Below are 20,653 nucleotides of genomic sequence, written 5' to 3'. Positions count from 1 at the left end.
CCCCCTAAATTAGTGGGAAGGGAGTCTGCTTTCCTGTTTGTGCAAGAACTGACTTCTCTGAAGATTTGCCAGTGGTGGGGCTGGGTTAAGAAGAATAAAATCCTGGCAAGATGAAGGGGAGCATCAGTGAAGGTCAGTGAGTACTTTGGATTAAAATTTCTCCCCAGATTTATGTGAGGTTTCCATTGTCTAGCTTTCTTGTGCTGGGTGATTTCTTGCATTCCTGTGGCACAAGAAGCCAAATTCATCCTTGCTCTACATCCATTTATTTCTCTCCTGAAATTAATTTTGCTCTTGCATTTCAAAGAGCAATGATGGCAGAACAGCTACTAAGCTCCGTGAGACACAAAGGACTCGCGCCTCCTGCAACAACACAACCATAAACACAGTTTATGCCCTCTGAGGGAGGGCTGTGGATGTTTTACCTTTGGCTTCCAGCAAGCCCAGCTTGCTTCGAGCCTGCCTCATAGTTTTTTTCTTTCCGGGGAAATGTGAAAAAAAAATAAAACAAAATGACATTTCCAAAGTTACCTGTTCCCTATCATCTTTTTAGGAAAAAATGCATCGTGAATCTTTACACACCTCCCAATACGTGCAGAGTAAGAATGGCTTGGTGAAGAAGTGGAGAAAAAAAAAATCAGCAAACTTACACCAACGTTGAGCAACAGATGAGATCCTGTCTCTGAAGAAATGACATTATGAATCTGGTGAGGAGAAGGAACAGACTGTTTGTTGGCTTTTCTATCTAGGAAGCAGCAGGCAGCCAGAAGTCTCCTGTAAATGAAAGTCCTGGAAGAGAGTAGCACGATCTGTCAAAGGGAAGAGCTGGTGCTAACCAACACCATCAACAACTGTTGACAGATGAACCTTCCATAGACCACTGGGTCTGGAGAATTTCTGAGGAGTGAACAACTTCTGTCCATTACAGAGAGTCTTGCAAAATCCCTATGAAATCCCAGCTCAGACTCAGCTATTCCAGAAACAATTGAATAACTTCAGAATAGCAAGCAAATATCTAAATAATCCTCCTTGATCCTGGGCCCAGCAAGGGGCCGGTGGGAGGATGCCGAGAATCCAGATGTTCAGAGACTAGGTAGAAAGCAAACTGTTTCAGTCCCTTCTGCAACCATTGTTCTCCTTGAATGGTTCCTTTGGCCACCCCCAACACCAGTGTCCCACCAGATCTGCTATGGCCTCAGGGCCAGGGTCACCACTCCTGTCCTTTCCCCTGCAGCAGCTGCTCTCCCGGGTCTGGGTCAGGGAGCTGAGCTGCTCTGCAGTCTTCAGATGGCTTCAGACTTTGGTGAAGAAAGTGGTTTCATTCCTGTTGAGCTGCAACAGTGGGAATGGGACTAAAGAACTCTTGCAGGCCAACACCTGGAACCACAGACCAGAGTCATATACCCTTTTGGGGTGCCAGGTATCACCCCTTCCCCAACAAATGAAGTGTATTTCTATCATTTCCTATTTCTAATAATTTCCTAGAGTTTAACGCAGAATGGGTTAGGGAAAAACGGAACAAACCAGTAGGATCAGATGTAGTGACTCTAGAAGGTGGCCATGGTGAGCAGATAGGATAGGTTGGTCATAACTTCTTCTGCTGGAGTCAAACAATGTCACATGGATATGGACCAGTCAGGGAATTTGGCTTTCCAGGGAAAGAAACTGGCCAGCAGGATGCAGTGGCAGTGCCACCTCTGTGTGGGATGTCCTTGGGCACAGTAAAAGTCCCCATGGCAGGATGAGAACGTTCAGGGAACATCCAGGTCTTACTCTGGCCCACATGCCCTTGCTCCACAGAGGCAGGTCAAAGCCCCCAGGGTTTCCACTGAGTCGAGCACCTCCATGTGCCACACGCCCCAGGGTCATGCTCCAGAGGCACAGGCTGGATCCCAACAACATCTCAGGTCACAGCAGGTGGGAAGGTGGCCAGGTCTGGCTTGGGTGCCTCAGGTGCATTGTGAGGCACAGGATCAAATAACTAATTCCTTCACCTACCTGCAAATCCATATTTTTTTTGCACTCTATCCCATAATTACTGCACCAGTATACCCAGTAGCTGCTTGTGGTGGCCACTCCATGGTAAAAGGACACATCCTGAGCAGCTGGAAGGACCATGGTGGGTTGTCATATCTGCACTCTGTTCCCCCACCTTCTTCCCCAGTCCATGGATACCCAAATGATTATTTTAATGACTTACTTTCTAAGAGGAGAGATTCATACCTCAAGTAGGAGGCACAGAGCTTGTAAGTGCCCCTACCTTTTCTAAAATGGGTATGGATTTTGCTGGGAAGCTGCCCTCCTTACGAAGCCTCAGTTTTAAAAGAGCTCTTACAAGATAGTTGTCATTGAGTTATGTGGCATTTTTATAACTATATAACTAAACAACTGCTGCTCAGAAATCAGATCAAATCCATCTACAAAATCCTGAAAAAGGCCAAATTCATTACTCTACACCATTATATCTCAGAGCTCCCACCACCTGATCCAGTAGCAGATCTGGACTCTTTTCCAGCACGTTATATTTAACTCTGGCCTCTTAGAGCCCCAGATTGCATAGCTTTGAAGCAGCAAGTTTAATATCCCTTTCAGAACGTCATTAGCATTAACCATTTTTACTGCATATTCTTGTTATTCATGTAAGCAGATCCCCCTTTGGGCCTTGCTCCAGGCAATCCCTCGAGCCTTCGCTCCAGTGAACTCGGTGCACTCCAAGCCACAGCAAAGGGCTGCTCCTAAATTTCCTGCACACGTGATGCTCACTTAACATGTCCTTCACAGTGGGGACCTCTGAACGTGTCCTCATGGTCACTGGGCACAGGTTCCTGAAGCTCCTGAGCTGGAGGAGAACGAAGCAGACACCGGTACCAGCACGCAGGAGCCGAGCATCCCCGTGATGACACACACCCAGGGCAGCCCAGCTCTGAGCGTGTAGCAGAGCAGAGCTGGGGCAGATCCCCCTGTCCTGACACGCTGCGGCTGCAGGAGAGCCCCTTCCAGCTCTGCTCCACCCAAGCGCATCACGCTGGGAGAGAGAAAACCTTCTCTGGTACTCTGTTTGTTTGTTTGAAGGCAGCCTGCCAGCCTCTTCGTATCACTTTGGAAGTGCAAAACAGCCCGATCTAGATCTCAGGTTCACACCTAGTTTTTGAACGATATTTTGGGACCGAGCCAGATCCTTAATTTGGAAGGATATTACCTGGTGGCTCTGGACTGAGGATCAGCGCTAGTACATCGTTTCCTCTCCTTAAGTTCTCCCATTTGTTTTGCATTAGAAGCAATCCTAAGACCTACACTGCTGATAGGAGAAAAGTCTTCTCCCAGGAAGAGCCTCTCACTCTGATAAGGGCATTTCTCCTCATCTGCTGTGAATGTCATTGCTGCAACGTTCCCTTTTAGTGCCCTGGGCTGTAGCTCTATGTTAGGCCAACAAAAATAATACATCCTAAAATGAAAACCTCCAGATGATCTTGGCAGAAACAGCACGTCCATCACAAATGGAAATCACATTTGATACTCCACAATGGCAGGAAACTCACCTGGTTTTATTTAGTCTCCACACAGCTATGTGCTATTGGCGCTCCTCCAGTGTATCTCTTTCGAGAGGGACTTTTATTTTTTCTTTTAAAATCTCTGTTAGTGGCTGTCCTTTCTTATCTAAAGTACCCTGTGTGTTTGATTTTCACTGAGGACCTTCGCTGAATTATTTTGTTTGCCTGCTGTAAAAAAGTATAAGGGAACTCAGCAATTTATGCATTTACAGCTCCGTTCCCACAACAAGGTGCTTAAAATAAAGAAATTGGCTCCGGGTAATTGCTTGATATGAGAAAGATTATACAGGCAATGAACATCTGTATCACAGCTACGGTTGATGGCTCTGAGTGCTGTATCATGTGCCAGGAGTTCTCTGCCAAAAAAAATACTTAAAAAAAAAAAAATTTCCAACCCAACATATGCTTATATAAGACTTATCCAGTATGCAAAGAAGCTCATGAAAAAAAAAAAAAGAAAGAAAAGGAAAAAAAACTAGAGTGTTGAAACAACACAGGAAATTATGCAACTGATACCTGAACCTGAGCATTGCAGATCCTATCCGGAAACCTCGCTATCTCACAAAGCTCTGGTAAAATAAAACAAGTTATCCTCCTTTTCGAAACTGAACTTGTTGGTACAGAGTCAGATGGAGGTTTTGCACCAACACGGCCACTGCAGGCCAGAGCAGCTCTACCATGGGCCAAGTTTCGTGCCAGCCCCAGCATCCAGGCAGGGTAAATCCCCCCTCGCCCTCCCCTCGGCTGCACCTCACGGAAACCCCCAGGGCTCAGCACATTCCCGGGGGGGCTCATGGACACCGGCTGCTCCTTTGCAAGGGGTTGAAAAGCAGCTCTAAGCATGCAAGCTGCATGAATAAAAGGGAATGGAGAAACGAGTTTGGAATAAAATCAGCCGTGAGTTTTTGCCAGAAATTTAGGCTGACCCAAAGAAAACGTGCTTCTGAGATAAGTTCAAGAACTTTTCCCACCTTATTATTTCCATGTTTGTACTTGATGTACAGAAGGGTTGCATCACTCCCCCCCTCTTCTCCAGGAGCCTCTGCTCTAGGGGTTCTGCAATTCCCACTCATGCTCTGCACGGGAGTCAACCCAGGGCTTCCAGAAATTCACTTGGGAACCTGAGGCAAAGCCACAGAGCCCATCTCCCCCATCAGTTAACAGGTGAGGGTTACGTGAGCCGCAGTTCACTTCTCAGCACATGATGGGGGAGCAGAGACGGGACTTGTCCGGGCACAGCACCGGGAGCTCAACATCACTGCTTCAGACTTGTAACGGGAGATCCCCTTCCCACCTAGCAAAAAAAAAAACAAAACAAACCTAAAAGTTCTCAGGCTCAGATGAGCTTATCTGTCCTTTTCGCTGTGCTCAAGGAAGGCTGCTGACCAGGGAAGATCTGGTTCAAAGTTTTGTTTCAGTAACGGGCTCATCCATCCCATGACCAACCACTTTTGCTAATGGCTCAAATCTGCACTGAGGATCCAGACACCAAGTGCAGCAAGAGGAAGAGAGAAGGACCAGACATATTACTCTTGCCGAGCAGTTGCCTAGCAAGGGGAAGGCCAGGCAGAGGCACGACAGGATCAGGATGGTCTTTTTGCCCTGAGCAAGACAGTCATACATGTCTCTTGAAAAAAGACAACTCCCCATGAAATGCTTTGATGGGGGAGTCCTCCAGCAGCACAGTGTGAAGAAGCTTTACGGGCTTGGCCTGGAAAGGTTTGATTTGAAACTCTGTGGAGCTGATGGGAGCTTCAACAAGCCAAAAGCTCACTGTTTTCCCTGTTTAGCCTTTAGTAAGCAGTACATTTCAGGGCCTGCATGCCTCTGCTCTCACCCTGGTTTCTCCCCCCGCCGATGCTACCCACCTAACTGTTGTTACCCTCTCCCACTGGTACAAAACCACAACCCTCTTTCCCCCTCTCGGCCTGGCTGCCTCCCCATCAGCCTTGGTGGTGAGCACTTTCACAGAGCCTGGAGGGAAACTACCCTCCTCCTGGGCTGCAGAGCCCCAGAACTGCCTAAAAAACAAATTTAACAGCTTGAAGTCAGGGAGAGAAACACATCCCCACTGCTGCCTTCCCAGGCCCAAACCCATAGCACCTCATCGACAGCCCCACTGCAGGATCTGGCCATGCCCTCTGGCCCGGTGGGACCTGAGCCCTGTGATCATGAAGGAGCCCTTTGTACCTCTGTCAGCTTGTGAAACAAAGCTCCAACAGTCCCAAACGCCTTGATGCCCGAGAAAATGAGTGAGCAGAGGGGCTGGGAGAGTTCCCGAGCACGTCTCAGTGGGCAGGAGGAGGACTATCTAATCAGATGTGGATGGAGAACAAATAAAAAACAGCTGCTTTTCACCAGCTCTTCTCCCAACTGGAAAAAAAAATGCATACACATACAAGAACAAGGGAAGAGGCACTGATGAGCTGTTATCTGAATTTATTGCCAGCATCTGACCCACAGTGGGGTCTATTTTTTTTTTTCTCCCTTTAATTTATGACCCAGTTTCTCATCATGTCATGACATCACCCAGGGAGATAGATTTCATAAACATGCACGCACATCACACTAGAAACAGGATAAAGCCCTAGGCCATCCCGGGCTCCGTGCAGCATCACCCCAGCAGCAGTCCCCAGGCACCCTCTCTTCCAAGAAATCACTTGGCGTGGCCGTGACAAAGCCACCCACCTCCCAAGTTTTACTGGGCTGAAGGCAGCTTGGAGGGGATTTTTACGCCCCACCAGCCTAAAAGCAGCCTTGCACCCTTGTGTCCTCTTGCCCCACCCTAACTGCACTTTCCCTCCAAGGGAGCCAGACAGTTCCGCACTCAGAGATGATTTATGCTGTTTTCTTTTGGCAGCAGAATATATCAAATCCTTCAGAGACTGGGTGGAACCAGAACTGCCTTCTCCATCACTCAATCCAGGCTCAGGCTGGAGAAGCCAGTGGTCAGCCTATTCGTGACCGATGTATTCCCGGTCCAGCCTCAGCCCACGACCAGCAGCTCCCTTGGGGCTGGCCCAGGAAGGAGCTCTTGGCTTTCCTACACCTAACACAGCCAAACTGATGGCAGAGCTCTTGTTCCAAAACACTCTGCTATTTGTTTGTCTGCCTGCAGCTTCCCTTGATCAGTAACTACCCATCTTCACGGTGGAAATCTCCCCTGAAAGGTCAAGGCCAGATGAGCACAGGACTTGAACTTCCCTCTGCTTTCAGAGGCAGCAATACAAGCTTGAAGAGCCCCAAATCTCAAATAGTAGGTCTGCTGGTGTTACACACTACAGATACAGTGCAAGCATGGCGTGCCCCCTCCATCACATGGAAGTGCTTAATAAAAAAAGCTAAAGAAGAGCTGACCAGACCACTGGGATTTAGACTATTTTCTGAGATATCTTCCTCGGGGCTTTCAGCTTTCACTTTATTTTCTCATGCTTAGGACAGAAGTCATCTCTTTACCAGACATTGTACGTGACCTCATCATTTAAATATACTGCCATTACAACTGGAACTTCCCCCATCTGTTAGCATTGGGTTTAAGCCCAAGGTGAACCCCCGACCTCCTGGCTCCACATCAAGATGCCTAGCAAGCCATTGCAGTTAAGGATGCTATTTAATGACCCAAATCATCCTTTCTGCAGCTCCACCACAGCCGATGAAGCTGGGTGAGAGGTTATTCTGCTTCAACGATTTTAGCGGTCTGTTGGAACCCCTTGTTTTATGTAATCCTTATATAAATAGTTGTGAGGCGGGTGGAAGGATGTCAGGATTAGTCCTGTCTTCAAGGGCCACAATGCAAAAGGTAGAAAACTCTCTGTTTATGGATCTGCACACAAGCTGCAGAATCTCCCACCCAGCCAGTGACACACAACCCACGTCCAGGCAGAGAGCAGGGATAGAAAACAAGTCAGAGAGAGAAGACTTCTAAGACTCTTCTTACCATAGACTGAGAACAAGAAGGCTCAGCCTCTTCCACCTAATCCTTTTCTGAAGTAGGATCAACTCATGCCTTCCTCCCGTCAGATCAGCATCTAACCACACAAATGACAGTATGCTGAAGATAACGTCATTCCTCACACCGACCCTTCACAGCACCCAGGCTGAAAAACCCAGGTAGAGATCAGGTTAGCATCAGGAGACCAGGGAACCAGCTGATTTGTCTATGCAGATACCCAACATCGCTTGAATTGGTCCACATTTCCCTCAGCACAGACTTTTCTGAGCAGAGCTTGTCCTCAGACTGGACACCAGCAGGGCCAGTTGACCCCATAGGGCTGATCAGGAATACAAGTCTCAACATCTAGTTGCTTCACCCTTTTCTCTGCACCCAACCTAAAATCCACCTACCCAACTGCTTGGCTCCAGACTAACGTTCTTAGAAACCCCCGGGCCCTCCACAACAGATTTAGCCCAGGAGCTCTGGGATAATGTCCCGGTGGAAAGGGAGCAGCCTCCTCCAGCCTGTTTGCTGGTTAGGATAATTCTTCCTTTGACTGATGATCAAGAAGCTATTATGTACTGAGAGGGGAGCGATTTGTCTGTAGCGCTCGTGGCATTGCTTCAGTGCTTGGCAATTCTGTCTTGTTATCACTGGTGGAGAATTTTACAGGCCACTGACAGACCTTCAAACGCAGCCATCGCTGTGTGGAAAATCCAATTTGCTTTGGAAGTCTCCTGACACAAGGCCTTGTCTTCATGGTTCCTCAGCAAACCATTTTCAGCCCATGCACCGGTTCATGACCCTGTGATTTAACGGACATCATTAAATTTTAGCAGAAGAATCCATCACTTTGAAGGAACCCCTAACAAGTGTGTGACCTAAAAGTGAGACCTAATACACTGGCATCTCCTCACAAAGGGCTCCTTTTCTCTTAACATTTGGCTTATCTCCATGCCACTCCCAGGTCAAGTTCAGTAGTAAGCCCTCGTAGTCAATGCACCATTGAGCCACTCCAGGAAAAGCGAATAGCATCAATGTGAGAAATGTAAATGTGCGTTTCTTTGCAGCATCCCCTGCTGCCAAACAGATAACAAGTTTATGTAGGCACAGAAAAAAATTCCTATTTGAATAATTATTGTTTGCTTATAAATTAACCCACAGAACTGTGCCACATGCCGTAAAACAATTTTACATTACATGGGCTTAAACGGTAGGACTGGTATAATAAACTCTATGTTGAGTCACCAAATTCCTCACATTCTTTGACTTCCCATTCTGTCTCAAATGTCAGATATCTCACTGGGGTAACACAAGCGGTAGCGAGGGCCGGGGGTTTGCGTGGGTTTTAATTGTAAAAGCAACATTCTCACAGAGAAAGACAAGGTTCACAACCCTGCTCCACAGTTTGGGCAGACCGGGGGAACTTCAAAGGCTTCTTCTCTCGCCACTGGGTCTTTTGGGGTTTAAGACCCCTCAGGTCTGGCTGGTGGTCTTGAAGCTGCACAGCACCCATAACCCTGGGTCACCAAGACTCTGCAGGCTACTGACTTTTCATGAAAAATATGTAGGAGAGCGGGGCTGAGCGTGGCAGCCAGCGTGGGAAGGCTCCTTGGATTTGGGCTGCAAACCACCAAATCCTTGCAATGGCCTGATGGCTGCTCTCCATTCCCAGTCCACAGCAAAGGCAGAGCGAGTCTATCACTTGGAGATTGTTCAGGGACACCTAGGCTTTATTTATAACTTCAGTATTTAAAGATTTTAAGATCTTGGGGATTCTCCTCCTCTGTATTCTGGTACAGTGGGATCCAGACCTGTGCTTGGTTACGTAGAGAATATTTATGCTTTGTAGCTTCCTTTTGGTTGCTCCTCTGTCTTCAGCTGAGCACCAGTGAAGGCTATGTACCTTCTCCAAGCAGCCAAGAAAAACCTGTAGGCAATTTTGACATAATCTTTCTCCTAAAAATGCAAGTGATGTTTAAACCTTAAGCATGGATGTTCTTAAGCATGGCTGCTCAGTGGAGGCAGTCTGCAGAAGCTCAGGAAAAGCCTGGCAGCCCAGAAATATCCCATGATATTCCAAGATGTGTGTGTTCACCTGGATTAAGGGAGAAATTGCCCAGAGCCAACACAAAGAGCTGGATTTCCCTTCCCTCATTCTGGAGCACAGGTTTTGCCTGTATCTAACATGCTGATCCAGGGGTAAAGCAGAGCTCAAGGCCATGGCAGATGTGCAGATTTGGGGCTTGCAAGACAAGCAAAAGCAGAGGCAGCCCTGGACCAGTGGCCACAGCCCTGCTCTGTCCAGCTCAGGCTCTGGAGGAAGCTGGGCAGCCTGCGGGAGGATGGCGTGCACCTGCGAACCTTTTCATCTCCACGACATGGCCCTGTGCCTGGAGTTTTCCAATGCTGACAGCAGGAGTTTGGGGGTGAAAAGCGAGCTGGGTGGTTACAACCAGATCTATTTCATTCCTGCCGGGGCCTCTCTGGCATGAGCCCACTGGAGTCGTCCAAGTGGCCGGTGCTTCAGCCCACCTGGCAGGAGCTGGGCTGAGGAGGGAAGGGACCTGGCACCCTGCAGCCACTGAAAATGCAAAAACATGTTGTGAGGGTTTGGCCATCAAGATTCATTCTTTCTTTGCCTCCCAAGCAGGGAGGGAAAGGAGGGTTGTGCTTCCCGGAGCTGCTCCAGAGGACCCCAGCTGAGGTCCACCCCCCATGCCCCAATGGCAGGAGCATCCAGAGCCCTGCAAGCCCTGTACCCAACACCGATTTAAACGAGCCAAGAAAAACCACAAATGAAGCACATGGATTTAGCATCTAAGGTCTCTTCTCAACTATGACCAACAGAAAACATCTGTAGGGGGAAAGGAACTGCTCATTTACTATCCAAAATGTCAGTGAAACCCAAGAGAAAAGGAACCAAATACAGCAATTACCCAGGCCTCCTATAGCCCCCTGCAATAATCAAATATAACTAATTTTCACTGACTCCTTTTTGTGCTGACTCCAGGCACGGAACAGAAAGATCACAAAGGAAAACCACCCCCAACCTCCCAGTCTTTTTTCCCCCCCCTGCTTTAAAATTGGGAGCTGAGGCTAACTAACCCCTCAGAGAAAAACATGCAGCCAGAAGGGCGGGAGCTTTAAAAACATAATCCTTTCAGGCAAATACAAAATACTTGTCTTTCAGCTGGAGAATGAATCAGAGATGATTCCCAGCAATCCCTGATTTAATAACGGCGAGAGCTGGGTGCAGTAGATGCAGCTCTCCCCCCTCCCTCTACCTGCTGAATCCATCGCCAGTTTTTGAGGTTGATCTGGGGTTGGTTGGGGTAGTGTTAACTCAAACCTAAACAGCCTGCTCCCATCATTGACACAGAGCCACAGGGTCAACTGGAAACCAGAGAAAATCTGTTTAGTCATTTCTGGAGGCAAAGCAAACCGTGATGATATCACTTACTCGCGCAGACGCTCAGTCGGCCGTTCGCTGCCAAAGCACCTGGTGCTGCTGCCTCAATAAAGCAATCAGAGACGCTTTGGTGAGCAGTAGGGAGCCCCTTACACTTTATTAACCAAAGCCATGAGTTTCTTTTTAGAAAACCCAACAAAACTGATGCACAGGGCTGTGGCTGCAAGCAGGACCACATGAGGCTGGGCTCAGCCCCAATGCAGTGGAGCTCAGCCCTCTTTCCTCCCCATGGGATGTTTTGGGGAGCTGCTCGCGCCCATCCCAAGCAGAACCCCCCACAACCTGTATCAGGGGCTTTGATGGAAGAATATCCTCATCCTCCAGCCACATTTTGTCAAGGCCAGTGAGCTCCTCTGGCTCCCAGGCGGGTGCTGGGCTATCCGCCCCCGCACCAGGCAGCCTGCCGGAGCCACAACCACGCTGCAGCGGCAAAATCTGGGCACAGAGGGAGGACACGGCCCCCGGGAGCTCCCGTGGAGCCTTGGATGGCCGCCAGCAGAGCAAGGAGGTCAGGAAACCTCACACCATGAAAAGGCTGCATTCCACTGCCTCCCAGGGACCACTGCCCCTTGATGGAGAAGCATCCCAAAGCCAAGGTCCCAAGGAGACTTTGGCTTTCCAGCAAAAGAGCTTGTCTACCCCATCACAGACAAAGACAGGGGTCTTGGGGAAAGTGTGGAACAGCATTGTGGGGACAAGGGGGACATGGCTGCAGCCAGCACTTGGCTGCCTGAGACATCCATCCCCCAAAAACAGCGTGATGCTCCGCTCTGCAAACCAGACAGGGGTCTTGGGGAAAGTGTGGAACAGTATTGTGGGGACAAGGGTGACATGGCTGCAGCTAGCACTTGGCTGCCTGAGACATCCCCCAGAAACAGTGTGATGCTTTGCTCTGCAAACTAAAGAGCTCACAGCTTTTGCAACTTCTGAGCAGTGAGGGAAAGGCTACCAGCACCGAGTTGCCTTCTTGCCCTACCTGCCTCCCCCCCAGGGGGTTTTCTCACTGAAGAGGCAGCAAATAAAACCACCTAAAGCAAAGCCATCCTCTACTTAAGCCAAGGGACAGGAGCCAAATGCCAACGGCACCAGCAAGCACAGGGTGCAACACACCATGGCCACCAGCTCTTGTGCTCCAACTGCACCTGCAGGTGTAGGACCCTGGAACAGCACACACAGAGCCAGCAGCACCGCTCTCCACTGCTTTTGCACTAAATAAACAGGATAAATAGAGGGGAAGGGAGGCTCAGAGAGAGGAAACAACTTGTTCCCGAGTCACCGACAGCTAGAAACAGATCGCAGGTCTCCTCCTCCAGACCTGCTCTGCTGCTCGGCCTGGGAATGTTATTCTGTGGCTGGATCACCTTCTCCCAGCCTCTCCCCCCAGCACTGCTTCACTCCCCTCCTCCTCCCCAGCACCGAAGTATTTAAGCAGCAAGCCCAGGGTTGGTGGTCCTGTAAGAAATGCAAGCAGGGAGGCAACCCCTCTCCTGGGACCAGAGTAGGTGGCCTTTTTTAAGTTCATGAGGAATTCAAGGTGGGGGGGGGAATAAAAAGAAGTAGAAAAAAAAATATCCATGTCCAAAGCTCTCTTTTTTTTTTTCCACCAACTGCAATTGTTTCTGTTTCCTAATAAATCATGTAGGCCAGGGACGACCAATCTGCACAGCATTATTATTGTCTCAATACATTTGTTGAAAGAAAAATAACACTGTGGCTTTGCTGGAGCAGACAGGATCTGCTTTTCCAAAAGGTTTGTTGATATTAGCCCACAATCTTGTCGGGCTCCATGTATACTCTGGACTCAAAGAGCTTTGCTGCATTCCCATCTCTAAGATACGGAGAGTCACCAAACCCAAATATTACTCTGAGCAGCTGAGACCTCAAAAGGTCTTTCTTTATTTTCCTCCACACTCTGTTTCCCATTAACTCTTCAGCAGCATTTGTATGCGTTAAACTTGGAGTCCAGAGGCTGAACTCAGCTCCAGGCTTGAACTATCTCACATCCATCTAAACAGCAGCAACAGTTTGCAACGCACGTGATTGACTCCCAGACGTTTTCCACAGGACACCAGCAGGGCAAGACTCTCCTGCTCAAGGGCCAACTGGGGTCAGCCCAGGCTCCGTTTTGGGGAGAAACACCAGACTTTGGTATGTGCTGGCCAACATATTGTCAAGTTCCTGCCACCATAGTCTCCCAGACAGTCATTATCAGCCTTCCCCAGCCCAGGGAGCACCATGGAGCTGTGGGATCTGCTCCCCGTAGCTACCAGCAGCACCAGCACCACAAGGACAATATGGACAGGACATATGCTTAAAGCCCCAGGGTTTAAGCAGACCCACATCACATGTCAGACAAGAGCAGAGGCCAGCAGCACCCCTATGCTGGTCCTTGGTGTCCCCAAGAGAAGCAGCTGGTTGGACTGGGTGCAGAGAGCAACACTTTCAGGTCAATGGTGTGCCCATGCTCCATTTGTGTCATTGCTTACCTCTGAAAAAAAGCATAGATTTTTCTGACTTTTTTCTTTCCATAGCACACAGAAACCAGAAGAATTCTCCAGAAGGGTCTAACCAGGGCATTTCAAGGGCAGCTGCAGGTCACACAGGGAGAAGGATGTACTCACCCGGTCATGAAAAGTGTCCACAGTGCAAAGGCTCTGGGATTTCACAACACAGACCCTCTGGGCTGACCTCCTGGTGCTCTTGAATTGGGTTACCTGACCCACAGGGGTCCCATAAGCAAAAGTGAAGCACTGGAATTGTGTTCAGCCCCAAGCCCGGAACATCTACCAAGAACAACCAAGTTGTCTTGCAAATCTGGGCAAACAAAGTAAAGGGAGTCCCAGAAGGCTTTGGGTAAGGACCTGTGGGGAGCCCAGATGGGGCATATCAGCTCGGGTATTCACACAGACAGCAGAATAATCCCAGTCTGCAGATGGGAAGAAGAGCAACACCAAGGCACTGGAGCCAACACCAGGGAGTGCTGCCCTGGTCCGAGGTCTGACCTGAGCGAGGGCTGCTGGTGCCCATCAGCTCTGCAAACTACAGCATTCACTGACCATCTCTGTGGCCAGTAAACGATGCCACAGCAGATAAAATTTGTCCCCTGATAGTTCCAAATGTCACATATTCTGATACTTATGGCTTTGAGGGAAATGCTAGTTTAATTTTGGATGCTAAGCTAAGGCTACACTGGTTTGGGGAGTTCAACAACAAACGTAGAGGGGGTTTTCCACCCAGCTTCACTTCTGCTGCCTCTGAAGCAGTTCCCCAAAACCAGGCTGCTTGCACAGGACTTGCTTAACATCATCACCCATTCCCTGCTCGCAGAGGGCTCTGTGTCACGAATGGGGAAGCAAAGGGCATGTGGTATCACAAGGGAGATAGGCAGCGAGCCAAAGAAACCCTGCGAAGGTGGGCAGACATGGCTGGCCTGAACCATCCCTTCTGAAGGTCTTCAGAAACAGTGGGGGGAAAAAAACCAACAAGTTAAATAAAGGCCAAGGTTCAGTTTCAGATCTAGCTACTTCTAAAGGTCTCTCAAGCACAATTAATACCCATATGAGATCCTTTCACCTCCAGGAGCCACTCCTGCAGTGTGTACACCCATGGCTTAAGGAGGCATTTGCATCCATGAGCCATCAGAAGGCACTTGGTCTCCTCTCGGTGCAGAGGGGCAACTGAGCTGGACAGCCTGGCCAGGGACACATCCCCACTGACCGTGGCACTCAGTCAGAAATCATCAGTGCTTGAGCCAGACTGATCAGCCCAGGTCTCCCTTGTCCAAATTCCACCACTCGCACCCAGCTCCCCAGTATCCACCAGCATCCAGGGTTGGGGTGTCCCTGTCCCTCCCCCAAGCTGACAGAAATCCAGCACTGTGTTACCAGCAACAAGCAGCCACAGATTAAAACATCCCCTGGAGGAGTGAAGAAAACTGTTTCAGGGTAGCAGCGTTTGGGGTGGGTTTTTAAAGTCTTTTTTTTTCTGCCCTGGGAAAGACACAAAATCTTTTTGCATTTGGGGCACAGTAATGGGCAAATAGGATTTCTGTGGAATAAGCAGACTAGGAACCCCCCGAGGAGGAGTGGTAACACTGTGCAGTCAGAAGGAAAGAGCCGGAGGGCAAGGCAAGCTTGGCTGAGCTGCCCTGGCCATCCTTACACAGGGCAATGAGTCTGGTGCCAACGAGCTGCAGTAGCGATGTAACCATCTCATGTCCATGCTTAAAGCTGTCCCTGAGATGTGTCTGTGCTGAATTTCATCCTCCCGTCAGCCGAGGATGCGCAGACGAGCAGTGTTACCGGCACACTGTCCTTCCATCCGACGGACGGCTCCTGTGCCAAGCGCTGACACCTCTCCAACAAACTCCGCGATCTGGAGCATAATGAAAGATGTGTTTGTTTGCGTCTCATTTGAGTCCTCGTTTGTCCTCTCTAAAAACCACAGTGTAATTCAGCTCCAGGGCAGGCTCTGGCATGGCGACAGCACAAGAGCAGCGTGGGGGGTGCCCAAGACCCCCCCACCCCACCACTCCCTTTAAAAAAACACAACTCCAGGATGAGGCAACTGAACTGATTTTTTTTATTATTATTTTTTTTTTCCTCCTCAGGCAAATAAAGCCTCTGCACAAACCAGTCTGACTCCAACTGGATTTGGCACTTCCCAAAGGGACTGGAGAAACCGGTTGGTGATGGGGCAACCCCTCCACAACCACCACAGCCCTGGATGGGCACCTGCCCCAGCTCCCTGCACTGGCAGAGGTGACAGTGGCACCTGTGCTGCCTTATCCACCCCTTCCCCAGCACTCTCTCTCCTTTTAATAAGAATTTCAGCAGACTTCCATGCAGGGCAATAACACCCTCACAGCTGCCTGTGGTGCCAGGGCTCTCCTTCAAGCTTGGCCCAAAGCCCTCCTCCCTCATTTCGAGTGGGATAAACAGGCTTATCACAGGAGTGGGCAGGATCAAGCAGGATTGGGCCTCACAGCTATGTGCTCCCACTCAGAGAAGAGCCCATGAGGCTGATGGAGGCATGAGGAAGGACCCATCAGCCTTTTGGGACAACCTGAGATTGGTAGCAAAGCTGCTGGGGTCAGCATCCCTTTGACTGGAGGGGAGTTCCCACATCATCCCAGACTCCAGGCTAAGAAATTGCCTTCTTCCCAAAGCGGGTCTGTCTGGGAGCCAAGCGAGAGACAGCAGCACCAAGGGGGATCTCCATTTCCACACCCCAAACTTATTAACACCACAGGGCAGGAGAACCAGCTCTGTGCTCCCTGACAAGCACAGCACACGCTGCTGCCCGTAAGCATCACTCTGCTGCGGGTCCCAGAGGTACAACCTGCTGCAACAGAGCCTCACCCAGCACCCCACGCACTGCTGTTACTGGGACATCCCTCCAGTGGATTACACACAGAAGTAAATCCTCATTACATGCACAAGGTGTTCCACACTTCTCAGCTCAGGACTTAAAACTCCATGGCCACTGGCTGCTGCAGAGAGCAGAGCTAAAGGCACCCCAGGTGCTCCAAGCCTACCAGGAGACAAGACCTCCATGGTGTTCTTTTAATCCAGAAGCTCACCCCCACCTCACCCAGCCTCCTCCATAGTAGTTTTGCTCTGACATAGGCATGAGTAATACCATGAAAAAACACTCCAGAGAGCCTCTGCCAGCCAGAAGAAGAGCTTCTGTGCCCTGATTCACCCCCACAGTGTGGGGGGACACAACAGCAAAAGCAGCATCACTGCCACACGTATCTCCCAGTAATTAGTCCAGGCTGGACTCACATGCTCCCCAGCAAGAGTGCACAATGTCCACCCAGAAGCAGCCTTGAAGCTTTTACTGAACTTCTTGGCTGTTACCCCATAACATCCAAGACAGGACTCTCCCAAAACCAACCAACCACTCACTCCTGCTGCAGCACTGTGGCCTCTGAGCCCCAGGAGATGCCCCCAGCTTCCAGAGAAGCCAGTAAAAGGCAAGGCTGCTGAGTCTGCACCCAGCCCTGGGGAGAAAGCCCTGAGTCAGCTCTGCTGTGAGCACAAGCTGACACTCCTTTCTCCCTCTCCACACTCCTGGCAGCCTCATCCCTGCCCTGGCAGCCTGCACACAGAGAGCACAGGGGTGAGGCTTCACAGGCTGGAGACCTCAAGCCCAGGAGCAGCCCATCACCATCCCCAGCTCAAGGATCAGTTAACTCCATGCAAGGACCAAGGGGTCACAGCCACAAACCTTCTGGAAAAGCTCCCTGCAGCACACACCCACACCAGCACAGAGCAAGGCTGAGAAGGAGAGCTGGGAACTGGGTTATATAGTGTCCATGTCCTCCAGCAGCCTCAGCTCAATGCGTTTCAGCTGGGGAGAGGAGGCAAATGCCATGAGGAGGTCCCAGCTGACCCAGCCCTCTGCATCCCCCACCCCCCAACTCTGCAGCAGTCACTAGTGGTGCTCCCATTGCTGTCCTTCATGGCCACGGACAAGCAGACTCAACCATCCTAGGGACTGCTTGTCTGTCCCCCCCAAACCTCTCCCGTGAGCTGGGCCCCTTAGGGGCTCTGCGAGCCCCCATGCATGCAAAGGCTGCTTGCCACAGCTTCCTCCACATTATTACATTTGGATTATTCTATTATATTTGGAAGTTCTGCAACTCCTCCCCTGCCAGGAACAGGGAGAGGAATAACATATGAGACACATTTCTTTAAACTAGGTGAGATGACCATTGAAAATATCCCTTTCTTTTGTCTTCCCCTTGCCCCACTGCTCTTAGATTTTGCTGGGCATCTCCATGGACGCTGCTACCCCAGAGGGCCAAAAGGAGTGTCTTCCCTTAGAAAGTATGACCATGTGCTTTTAGTATGACCACATACTGGTACCAGTGCATCCTACTGGCTGGTGTGCTCCCAGCCCACCATGGGCATCCCTGTCACCCACGCTCGGCTCCTGCACACAGCTCAGGAGAACTGCTGGGATGGGACACAAGGGAGAAGCTGGATGTAGCTCTGTTCATTATTTTCTGCCCAGCCTTGGCCAGTGATTTCCAAATGCTGCTCGGGGCAAAATCAAGGCATTGTGGTGACGCTGAGTTAGGTGGATGTGACATCCCAAAATGAACTTCACAGGGCTGTTTTGTTCTCACTCACTGTTGGTAAGGGAGGAAGGAAGGGGGAGGAAGAGGAGGAGGAGGAGGAGAGTGCTCACAGTTACTCATAGGGTCTGTCCCTCAGTGACTCTCAGTGAAGCTTTGAGGTGAAGGAGAAAGGATTGCCTGGAGAAGGTGCCGCCTTTGCTCTAGCGCTCAGACTGTCACACCTCATTCCTGCCCACCCGCAGCTGGCCAGAATAAGGCATCACAAAAAGGAGGATCAAAGTCAGCCAAAGAAGGAGAGGGTTGGCCCCCGCAGCAGAACTGCGGCAGGGGAATCGCTTCTGTCAAGCTGGAAAGGAGACACTTGATTTCTCCCTCCTCGTGCCAGCAGCTCCACTCCAGGCCTGAATCTTGCTGCTGTTAAGACATTTCTGCACATTGTTTTGGCTCTGTATTGCTACTAACCCCTCTCAGAGACTTGCACGTGTCTCCCTCTTGATATTTTTCTGTTTTATTTGACAACCAATGTGGTTTTCAATGGGCTATCTCCTGGAACAGCTGGTCCCAGTACTGCTAACCTTACTTACCATTCAACCAGCACCTCTGACAAGCATCACTAAGAGACTTTTCCAGTTCCAGAAATACGTACCAGCTAATTAAATTCATGATGAGCGCAAGGAGAGCTCCTATCTCCCTTGGAGGTGTTGCACCACATCAGCTGGTCAGGCCCGGAGCTCATACAAGTCCCGTCACACTTCAAAGGCGAGGTAACGCGCGGGGAACGCCTGCTGCATTGCACCACGGCACGTCCCTGGTGCACAGCCTCCTCCCCAGCCCTGAACACCCCTGGCCGCTCAGAGGAGCTTGATGCAAGAGCCACATCACCTCTCCTGCCTCCTGCCAGGGTGACTCACTTCAGATCACATCTTTCCCCCCTCTCATTTCAAGCAGCACAGGACCCAGCAGGTCTCTCTCTGTACTGATGGCGACGCTGGTGCTGGTGTTCAAGGTTCTTGGCTACTGTTTTGCTTGACTATGGCCACAGTGTCCTTCCCCACAGGCCATATGTGTCCTTAGAGTAGGGACAAGCTGTTGCTCAGAGGACCAGACCACAATGTAGATAAATCAGGGCAGTTCCCTCCCAGCAGAGGACAGGCTGAGCTGGGCAGACGATAAGGTTCTTCTCCCTTATCAGGAGAAGGGAACAGCAGTGGGATGATGCTAAAGCAACATCAGAATGTTGCTAAAGCAGCAGGGAAGCTGGGATCACCAGCAGGAGAGGGACAGCAGAGCTGGGAGAAAGTGCAGCAACAGAAAAGAGCTTGATGAAGAGCTGCCTACAAACATCTCCAATCTTACTGTCCCATTGGCCTGAGGGTGGGATGGGACATCACCCGGTGGGGTGGGCTGTGGGGCACACATCTCCCTGCAGGGTGGCCATGGCTCATACGCAAGAGGCAAAGCCTATCAGCATAGCTTGGAGAAAAATGGGCAGTTCTTCCTCAACAGGAAGCAAACAGGTGTTTTTAATCCAGATCTTCTGGTCTGGCTGTAGGCAAACCAAGCAGGACGATCTCACTCCCCTCCACGCAGGGTGCTGAGGTTCGTGGTGGTGGGAGAAGTAATGATCCTGTCTCTCCACAGGATGAAAGAGGGCAAACTTTCCCCCAGGCAGGCAGCATCTGATAGACCTCAAACAGACCCGTGGAGACACCCACACAAGTTTCTCAACCGACCTATTTGTCACCGCAGTGAGCTCTGCACAGTGCTAAACTAGGAGGTGACTGTTCACCAGTGGGGTCATTACTGATGCTTTATGGAAAAATCAGAGAAGTAGAGGGTTACCATGGAAAGTGTTTTCACTAACAACCCAGACCACATGCTTGCCAGAGTTCAGATGCAAAAACACAGCAGAGGCCTTGTGCCTATTTTTGGGTAGTGTTGCCCAACTGAAGGGAGCTCTAACGAAGGCAATTGAACTTCATTAGTTCTGCTTTCTTAGGAACAGATAAGTCAGTCTGTTGCTTTCAAGAGGAATTCAATTATGTTAATTAGGTATCAAGAGGAAGCCCTTCATCTTCAGATAGCTGCAAGAAATGCAATGCTTTGCAAGCACCTGCTCCACCCCTGTCCTGGGTCACCTTCAGCCAAGATTTTTCATTAGATGGCAACAAGCATGTCCCCACATAATGCTGCATCAATATGTCATTTGCTTCTCATTATAGAGTGGAGTCAGCACCTAGGAGCAAAGACAGTAATTTTTTAATCCATCCTTTCCATCCCCAAGACTGCTGCCAGATAGGTCAGCCTCTAATCATGTGTCAAAGGCTTCAGGGTGAATGTTTGGGAGCTGGATTTTAGGGCAGTAGGTGGAATCCCTCCATTAACCTCCCACTGTACAAAGTGCACACACACACCTAGCTGTTGAGAGACGTGGCACTGGGCCCCACGGCCAGGAGTGAGTCCTGCAATTACCGATGACTTGCTGGGGATGATGCTCATCAGCCACCCTGCAGTGCCACGGAGAGCAAGGCTCAAGACAGGGACAAGGGCCCAGGGAGGGGGTAAGAAAATGTTGCAGAGCAAGATCTTAATGCCACTTTGATTAAAGA

Source organism: Calidris pugnax, unplaced genomic scaffold (assembly GCF_001431845.1).
Source record: "Calidris pugnax isolate Ruff unplaced genomic scaffold, ASM143184v1 scaffold9, whole genome shotgun sequence".
NCBI lineage: Eukaryota > Metazoa > Chordata > Aves > Charadriiformes > Scolopacidae > Calidris > Calidris pugnax.
Note: the sequence above shows the minus strand (reverse complement) of the source record.